This window comes from Dendrobates tinctorius, unplaced genomic scaffold (genome assembly GCF_039654945.1).
Source record: "Dendrobates tinctorius isolate UK_male_01 unplaced genomic scaffold, ASM3965494v1 ptg000032l, whole genome shotgun sequence".
Lineage (NCBI taxonomy): Eukaryota > Metazoa > Chordata > Amphibia > Anura > Dendrobatidae > Dendrobates > Dendrobates tinctorius.
In genome coordinates, this window is record NW_027361700.1 from 25,166,262 (window position 1) to 25,176,957 (window position 10,696).

Genomic DNA, 10,696 nt, shown 5'->3' on the forward strand with positions numbered 1-10,696 from the left:
AGCCCCCAGCCCCTCTTTACATCAGCCCAGCCACAGCCAGCCCTTGAATACATCAGCCCATCAAACAGCCAGCCCCCAGTCCCTGTGTACATCAGCCCAGTCACAGCCAGCCCCCAGCCCCTGTATACATAAGCCCAGCCACAGCCAGCCCCCTGCCCCTGTATACATCAGCTCAGCCACAGCCTGCCCCTGCTCTCGTATACATCAGCCCAGCCACAGCCAGCCCCCAGCCCCTGTATACATCCGCTCAGCCACAGCCAGCCCCTGTATACATCCGCTCAGCCACAGCCAGCCCCTGTATACATCAGCCCAGCCACAGCCAGTCCCCAGCCCCTGCATACATCAGCCCAGCCAGCCCCTGTAAACATCGGCCCAGCCCCTGTATATACATCGGCCCAGCCAACCCCCAGCCCCTGTAAATGCCAGCCCCCAGCCCCTGTATACATCAGCCCAGCCAGCCCCTGTAATACATCAGCCCAGCCAGCCCCTGTATACATCAGCCCAGCCAGCCCCTGTAAACATCAGCCCCGTCAGCCCCTGTATACATCAGCTCAGCCAGCCCCCAGCTCTTGTATACATCAGCCCAGTCACAGCAAGCCCCCAGCCCCTGTATACATCAGCCCAACCCCAGGCAGCCCCAGCCACAGCCAGCCCCTGTATACATCAGCCCAGCCTCAAGCCCCAGCTCAGCACCTGTCCTGTCTCCTGTCACTGTAGATTGCCTCAAGAGCGCATGGGTATGCTCCTCCGGATGCCTGAGTCACTGACCTGATACGTTGGCGCGCTGCAGCTAGGGGTGGGAGACAGGGAGAGCAGAGTGCTCTCTCTCCACTCACAAAGAACGTCCTGATGCTCAACGTCAGGCGTTCTTATTAACCACCTATGTACAGGGCACCTGGGCCATTGAGCGCACCTGTAAAGCCGCCGGCGCCATGCCCGAAGATTGCCTAAAATACAAAGGAAATGTGTCATCTTTAACTCTAGCAGTTTTAGAGATCATTTAATCTTCAACTTACTTAACTGTTTACAATAACAGTAATTTTGACCAGAGGTGCCCAAACTTTTACATGCCACTGTAAATCATGTAGGCATAGCCATTACTAACTTCTTGTCTGTAAACAATGTAGATCGCACAGCCTTCTTGTTAGTAATGTAGGCACAGACAGTACTGTCTCCCTCTGTGTATAATGTAGGAGCAGATAGCAATGCTTCTGTCTCTTCCTGTAAATGTAGATACAGCCTCCTTATCTTAAACCAGGGGTGGGGAACTTCCAGCCTGCTTGCAGCTTGTGATGACATTTTCTCTGGTCCCTGGGTAAATTTCTGGGGACTGCAGTGCTCGGGCCGGCAGCCCTGTTTTCCTAGCCCTTTACTTTCTTCTAGCAATGCGAGCGCGCACATGGAAAGTTCACTATTTATCACTGTGGCGCATGCAGTGAAGGATTACATCCAGATGCTGGCCTGTGCCATTATGTACTCCGTGGGAGAAGTTAGTGCACAATACGCTCCTGTCCCACATATAAGGGCAGCAGCAGCCCCAGTGTTCCCCCCCTGTGGCGTATACACCAACCCCACTTCTCCTATTGTATATACTCCAGTCCTGGTGTCAGGATACTGTTGTCCTTCTGTGGATTGACCACTAGTGGCGGCTATTATTTACATTGCTACATTTTGCTGCAGTTCCACTTCTTACCACTGGAGGCTGTTATTGTGTTTCTGGAATTGCCCATTTACAATATGGCCGATATTGAACCTATGAAAGAGATATTATTTTTTGTTTGGGACTACTTAAAGCCACATGGAACATTCGTGTTAACTAGACTGGTCTTATTCATCTCCGGATTGTGTCTACAACTCCTATTCCTACATCCTAGAACTTCTACCACCACTTGATCTACCCTGCTTATGCTCCTTAAGCCATCGGATTCCCGCAGTTCTACCAGTATAATACCCAGAAAAAAGAGGAGCAAACAATGATTAGGAAAAAATGTCAATACATTTTATTAAATATCATATAAGGGGCACAAAGTCATATAGAGTGCCAATTTAATTGCAGATGAAAACACACACACATGACGGCCCACACCTCCAACCAGGATGGAAAAAACAGCCCCCTTCTGAGTAGTGGTAAACCCCACAAAGCGTGATCTGTATATACTCATTATATATCAGCCCTATTAAAATATAATGCCAAGTGCAATTAAATTGGCACTCTATATGACTTTGTGCACCTTATATGATATTTAATAAAATTTATTGACATTTTTTGCTGATCATCGTTTGCTCATCTTTTTCTCTGGTTTACAACTGATTATTGGAGCAGATGTGGCCTCTGCCTGAGGTGGACTAAAGGCCCTTTTACATTTAGCGATGCACCAGCGATCCAACCAGCGATCCGACCCGGTCAGGATCGCTGGTGCATCGCTAAATGATCGCTAGTGAGCTTTCATACAGAAAGATCTCACAGCGATGCAGCAGCGACGCAGCACACGATACTTACCATTCACACACAGCGATCCTGCGTCCTCCCGCCCGCCTCCACGCGTCGCTGGACGTCACAGCAGGAAGCCCAGCAGGAAGCGCCCGACGAGAAATGGAGCCGGACATTCTCACGCGATCAGCGATGGACAGCGGGGGAGCCGGTCGCTGGTAAGTATCACACATAGCGATATCGCTAGCAATATCGCTATAACGTCACAAAACCAGTGACGTTTTAGCGATATTGCTAGCGATATCGCTTAGTGTAAAACCCCCTTAACTCTTTTGTTTCTATCACCTGGCATTGTAGCAGCCTATATGGGATTTCTGTTATCAGTATAATACCTGGTGTATTCTATGTGATGTATATGCTGCAGCCCCAGCAACTCCTATTTTCTCTATATACTGCAGCCCCAGCATTTCCTTTGTGCTGTATATGCATCAGTCCTAGCGTCTCCTATGTGCTGTATATGAACCAGTCCCAGTGTCTCCTATGTGATGTATATGCTTCAGCCAGATTGTTTCCTATGTGATGTATGTTTCCACCCCAGTGTCGCCTATGTGATTTATATACAGCAGTCTTGATGTCTCCTATGTGATGTATACTGCAGACCTCCCACTACTTTCCTATTTGGAAGAGACTTGCAGTGTAATATGCAGCAGTGTTAAGAACAGCTTACTTCTGCCATCTTTTTTTTTACAAAACGTATCATCACAAAAAGTTAACTGAACTCCATACTGAAGCAAACATGGAAAATCAAACATGGAAAACGACTAGCAACATCATCAATACATCACACATCTCACCAAAGAGAAGTAATTGCAGCCATCACATTAGCACTGAGTTAAGCAACTGTTTGACCAAATATAGCAAGATAATTTTCCAGTTTATAATTTTGTGCCGCACCTGAATGATAGTATAAGTACCCAGTTGGCCCTCGGCAGAAAAAAAGGTTCCCCACCCTTGTGTTAAGTCATTTTGGTAGCGATAGTCGTGCCTCCATATGATGCCGGCACAGTTAGTACCATGTTTCTGCCTCTTCATGTAATTATCGGGGACAGATATAGTAGTTTCCTGCCTCTAGTTGTCTAAAGGTACTGTCACACTTAGCGATGCACCAGCGATATGACGCGGTCAGGATCGCTGGTACATCGCTAAGTGGTCGCTAGTGAGCTGCCACACAGGCAGATCTCACCAGCGACATAGCAGGGGTCGGGGGTCGCTACTTACCTGTCAGACGAGGCGATCCTGCGTCCTCCCGCCCGCGTCCACGCGTCGCTCGTCTCCACAGCAGGAAGCCCAGCAGGAAGCTGACGACGAGAAACGGCCCAGGACGTTCTCGCGCGATCAGCGATAACCAGCGGGGGAGCGGTCGGAGGTAAGTATCACACACAGCGATATCCCTAGCGATATCGCTATAACGTCACAAAACCAGTGACATGCTAGCGATATCGCTTAGTGTGACAGGCCCTTAAAGTATTAGCACAGATAATGTCTCTTGTGATAAATGGTGCTAGTGGAAAACATAGTACTGTCTACTGTATGTCCACTAGGTCATGACAAAGGCACAGATCATACTGCCTCTACCTCTCTCTTCTTATAACTGACTTACAGATACTGTAGTGGTTTTACAATGAATAAAAAAGGTCTGCAATCATCATGTAACATTACAGAAAATATGGTAGGAAAATCTGAAACTTCCAATTTGCTATTTTACCACATCACATACAATCAGAAATATAAGTGATCATGTCTTGATCTATGACTATGTCCTTAGTATCTGCCTTGCCTTTTGTGTCTTTTTATACGTCATTGTTCTCAACTACTAATAAAAAAAAAGAATGAAAAAAGCTTGTTACGTCCGCTTATGGGAAATTAGCCACTTCTTAAAATAGATCACTTTTGTCTTCTATGGAAACTTTTACACACGTATTTTGAATGGTATCAGGTGCATATTAGGAAAATATACTTAACACTAATGGATCTGAACATCCTTGAAAGAATCTGGGAACTTGTGGGTGACTTTAGAATGTAACTTTAAGGCGTGCGTGTGGCACAGCTTATATTGGCCAGACATCTTTGGTTCATAAACATCAGGCTTAATGAGCATAAAAGTGCCATTCATTTGCTATAAAGCAGAGATGGATGTCGCAAAATGGAAACGAGAGCTAGAAAAAGAAGCAGCTGCTGCCAGGCAGACGCATTTCCAGAGGTAAACTGTTAGAAAGATGGAAGTAAAGGACAAGGCCACAATTGCAGTACTTTGTCCACATTATATGCTCATATAAAGAGCTAAGTAACAAAGCAGACAGAAAAAAAATCTTCCAAGACTGCAGTTAATCAATATAATAATCTATATTTCCCCTTCTCACATGTAAAGCGCCATGGAATAAATGGCGCTATATAAATGTATAATAATTATAAGTGCATAAAATGCTATAATAACGCCAGTATTAGGATAAATGAAATGCTGACACCTAGTGGCTACAATTGGAAACTGAACGCAAAAGCAATCAATTTCCACCCAAGAAAAAAAAATTGGTCACCCATACATTCATTAATTGTTGGATATTTATTTTACTCTCTAATATAGCGCTATTATTTCCCCTGCACTTTACAAACATCATCATTAATGTCCACATTGGGGCTCACAATGTAAATTTCCTACAAGTATGTTTTTAGAGGGTGGGAGGAAACCCATGCAAACTCTTTGCACATGTTGCCCTTGGTGGGATTTGAATCCAGGACCCCAGCACTGATCTGCTTCAGTGCTAATCACTGAGCCACCATGATATAAACACTTCAGGTATATTGTGCATTTTATTTTTGACCCTTCAGTATTAGTGATAAGAAATGGCGCCCATATGGAGCGCCATTTCTTATCACTAATACAGTATATATGGGAACATATAACGTTTTGCTTTTGCTCTCAGTTACCACTAAATACATGGGGTGTTCCCATGCCCCACAGTTTTTGTCATGCTATACATGGGATGTTCTTATGCCCTTCACTTATCATAAGGGTCCTTCCCATGATGTTTTACTGGCTTCTTTATGAGCCCAATATATTTTAGTTGTTTTGGGGTCTCTGTGTTTGGCCTGGGCGCTCTCCATTAGCTCTGCATGCCCGCTAAGGTTTAGGGGACGGGCCCGTGCGCTTACCTTCTATTTTTTTTGATCTGGTAGGTTGACTGCATATTATGAAGCTGCCAGAAATGCACACTTAGCATGCTTATTTTTTCTGGCATTTTCCGGTTCACTATGCATGTGCAGAGTTTATTGGCCGCTCTATTTGAATTGCTCTAATGCTATCAGATTTGCTCCCATTGTCAGGCAGCAGACCCCGCTCTGCATTAAAGTATTTTCTATATTTACTTTACTATCATACAGGGGCACCTCTCTTTTATCTTCTTTGGGCTGGTATTTATTCTATTCTATTCTCTGCAGATTTTAAATCTATTTTATGTGTTTGATTGTTTTAACTGATATTCGCCATTGTGAGTGAAGTTTTGGGATTGCCAGGTGTTTCTGGCTGATTTTATCAATTGCAACATTGTAAAAAGTTGCAAAATTTATCACAAATGTACTCCAATTTCCTCTTCCCCAGGTGATTTTTATGTACGTCAGATGTTTTGGTGCAATTTTTGAACCATTTTACCAAACATGGCTTTTTGTTCTAAAATGTTGCATAGTAGGTCCTGGGCTAACATGTGTAAACCCCTTAAAACAAATATACTTTATTAGATATACTTAAAATGGACTACTGTCCAGTAATTGCCAAACAAACAAAATAACACTGAAGAAAATACTGATATTATACCAAGATAAGCTAACTCACCCTAAGACACCTGATTCGGATACTCTACCCATCAGTGGAGGTTGGTACCCTAAAGGAGATCGACAATGGCTTCCCAGCTCCTCGATGGCTGTCCCTGGAATCCCTGGTGTGCCATAATCTGGGTATATAATATACTAATATACAAAATTGTAAATACAATCAGAGATATATACAAAAAGGCTTTATAGTGCAAAAGGATCAAACAATGTCCAATGCTGCACCACTATAACAACAATAGGATAAGATAGTACTGTATGGTATTGAAACAAAAATAAATAGGACATAACTGGAAAAATACTATATTACCCTATTTGGTGCCAAAATGTCTGTCCTTTACCCAACAGCAGAGGTTGGTACCCTGGAAATTACAAGATGGGCCCCTGTACCACATCGGCTACCACTTGAACTCCTTAGATAGCCCTAAGCTGATAATAGAATAGGTATAGAGGTAGACAGATAGTACATAGTTGATATATTAACGGAATATTGGTGTAAAATCTGGGCTTAATGTATAAGAAAAATTCACCTTAAGCACCAAGTAGTCTCATCACCATAATCTCATCATAAATGTGCATAGATAGAATATAGCATCTTTGATAAGAAGAGGAATGTACTTATCCAGACATGCGTTCAGATTGTTAATGCTTCCCTACATGTTAGCCGATGTTCTTGAGACCTCTCTCTTCATTACTAAAATTCAAATTGAAAATAGGTCCTGGGACAAAAATAATGACCATTTTTGAGTTTGCGCAAACTTCATGAAAGGCGTGCAACATTTGGAAGAATTTGGTGCAAAAAAAATCAACAATTATCACCAGACAGAAAAGAAAAGTAATTAAACAAAACCTGCAAATGATGTTACCAGCCCAACACCATAAGTGCACCTACCTTTCTTCAAACTGAATTAGCTTCTTTTTATAGCTGGTTTAATGCGAGACATCTTCCAAGAATTTAAAACATTTTCCACTAAATGTAAGAGATCTCTCCAGGATATTACTCCGCAGGATAAAGTAAGCTCCAGCAACAATACGGAATGATACGACGGTCCTTGGGATCCTGTCTCTCAGACCTGTAGTAGCGATGTCGTTCGTTGTAGTGCCTGTCAAACACAGCGATGCGCGCTGGCCAGCGGGACACCAGCGATCAAAAAATGGCCCAGGACATTTGAACACGATCAGCGACATCGCAGCAGGGGCCCGATCGCCGCTATGTGTCACACGTAGTGAGATCGCAGGCGAGATCGCTGTTGTGTCACAAAATCAGTGACGCAACAGCGATCTCGCTATGTGAGATGGGGGCTTTAGTTCTCACTACAGATGAGACAACCTCAAGTTAGGGTGCCCTTCTAGAGAACGCATGGATTCAGGATAAATGGCCTCCCACTGAGAAGCTATTTTCATCTGATCACAAGAAACTAAGGGCAGTATCACTAGTTCATCTTCATTTTCAAGATTGCTGAATTGGTCAAAAATATTTGTGTGAGGCAGACAATCTTGCAACTGTCTTCTAGATCAACAAGCATGAAGGAATAAGAAGCCTCCTCCAAGCCATCGAATGTTGCCTACTATTTGCCTTGGCTGAGTAGTTTCTCAGGAAGATCTCAGCAGTTCATATTCAGGGAAGTGTCAACATCAGGGTAGATTGGTTAAGCCAGAATCTAGTCCATCCCAAATCAGAGTTTAAATCAGGAGATTTAGCCATTAGATCTGCAAGAAACTTGAGTCTCAAAAGATCAATGTGATGGCAACAAGCCAGAATATGAAGATATGGAAATTTTGCTCACTCCAGAAAATGGATCAACTGTAATGATTATGAATGTTCCCAAGATGATCGAAGAAAAGCAGGCAGAAGCCATCAAGGTTAATCCCTTCTAGTCACGCAGATTGTGGTTTCTGCCCGTGTTGTTTATTTTGAAGGGCAAATACTGGAGTCTTCCTCTTCATCACAACCTCTTCTCTCACATTTTAATCCAGCATCCAGAGATTCACAAACTCAATTTAATAGTCTGGAAATTTAGTGGAAAGACTTGAAAAACCAAGGCATTTCTGTAACTGTAATTTCTACTTTCTTTGCCTCCAGGAGGACTCCACAATCAATAATTATTCTAGAGCTTGGAGAATCTATAATTCCTTGTGTTCTCATCTACAGTCTTCTTGTTGTCTTCTATTTTTCAGTTCCTTCAGTCATGGTCTGAGAAAGGTCTCAAGTTGAACACTTTCAAATACATTTTTAGTCATTAATGTTCATCTGAATAACTTTTTCTGGCAATGCTCTGATTCAAAGGTTCTTCAGAGGAGGTAAAAAATCAAATACATTCTTTCCATGCACCAATCATTTCCTGGGAACTCTCTGATCCACAATTGTCTAGTCAGTTCCCCATTTGCAAATGTAACTCAAGTAGTCGGCACTCAGTTCAGTTGCAGTGCACATGGGAAAAACAGACGAAAAGAGACCCGGCACCCACATGTTGGGTATGGCTTCATTTAATTGAAATCCACACGAGACATTTCAGCCCATCCCAGGGCTAAAAGCCAGCTGAAATAGCTTCTATGAAACAGCTCTCTTTCCAAATGTTGTTTCTACCACTTCAGACAATTGCTTCGGTGAAGTATAAGTTTCACTTTTTTTTAAATAACTAATTTTTATTACGCTTTATATATTTTTAGCAAAATAAGCACAAAAAAAGTTCACCATTTTTAAGAACCAAATTTACAAGTCATGTTTGATCAATTAAAGCTGAAACTAATACCTGATTTCAGTCCCGAGGTGAACTCCATACATCAGGGGTGGGCAATTAATGTTCCTGAAGGGCCACATGAGAGACTGTGACTGTTGTGGAGGGCTGAACAAATAGGCTGAAATTAATTCTGCTCAATATTAATTATTTTATATTAATATAAGCTGTACCACTTAATATTGAGCAGAATTCAGTATGCTGATATCCTCCTGTAAACCATTTTAGCTCACACACAGTCCCTTCTATATATCTTAAGAGCACACACAGCCCTTATATACCATAAGAATCCCCACATAGCCTCCCCATGATCAGCATGAGAACCACATAGCCTTCCCATGATCAGCATAAGACCCGCATAGCCTCCCCATGAAGAGCATGAGACCCGCATAGCCTCCCCATGATCAGCGTGAGTCACACATAGCCTCTCCATGGTCAGTATGAGACCCACGTGGCCTCCCCATGTGACCCTCCATAGCCTCCCCGTGTCCAGCATGAGAGCCCCATAGCCTCCTCATGTCCAGTCAAACATCCTATGCACATGAAAAGAAAAGCCACCACATGTTCACCTTGCTCCCGTTCCCCCGGCGTTCTGCCTCTGTTCTCTCAGATATAGTGACTCTCCACCGTGCACAGCTGATGCAATAAAATGATGTAATCGCGTCAGCTGTCTCACCCGCTGAATTTCCAGGAAAGCTTAAAATTTTCTTACCTGTCATTTCCTGGAGTGCTTAGGCAGCACACACTTTCCTCCATTCAGGCTCGGACTGGCCCATAGGGTAACAGGGGAATCCCCCGGTGGGCCCCTGTGCAGATCTTGGCCCCCCAACCCCATTGTATGGGCAGTACTTGGCATAATTCACTTGATTCATTCTGTACAGAAAAAAGCAGCATCTCATCATTCGTTAACCAAACTACCCAGCTTATTATTATATAGAGATATAGATTAAATGGTGAACAAGGACAGTGTAATATTTGTATGCAGGTGAAAAGTGGGTCTGCAAAAGTCAATGTTACTGGTGGGCCCTTGGCACCCCAGTCTGACACTGCCTCCATTTAATAAATTAGTATTTGCTGCGTACATATATGATATGTGGTTCTGGCTTGCTGCTTTTGTGTCTTGGTGTAGTGTAAATCATTATGCTATTTGAATAATTAATTACTACTGTTTTACATGTCTTCTGATTCTAAAGTATGCAAATTGTCTCTTCAGAAAGGAAGAGGTCTTAAACTCTAGCGCCACCTATTGGAAGTAGCAATCCTAAAAGTCAATGTCGACCTTTTAAGGAGCCTAGCCACATGACTTCTAGGATAAAAGCCAAACCAAACTCTCAATTTGCTGACACGTGTTACTTTTCTAAAGTGGGGAGCTTGGCCTGCAGTCACCAGGAAATGAAGATTTCAGGTAAGTATATTTTAAGCTATTTTGCCTTCCAATTTTAGACATGGATTTATATGGAATTTTTGGGCAAAAAGTTGGGGGCATTTTCAACAAACAATGTAATGCTCCGGAATTTTCATACAAGCACCATGTGCAGGAACACAAAGTGCCTATATCACTGTAAGGCTAGGTTCACATTTGCAGTTGTGTCCGCAGTGTTTCGTCCGCAACAGCAAACGATTGGCAAGTGCTATTTTCCTGGCA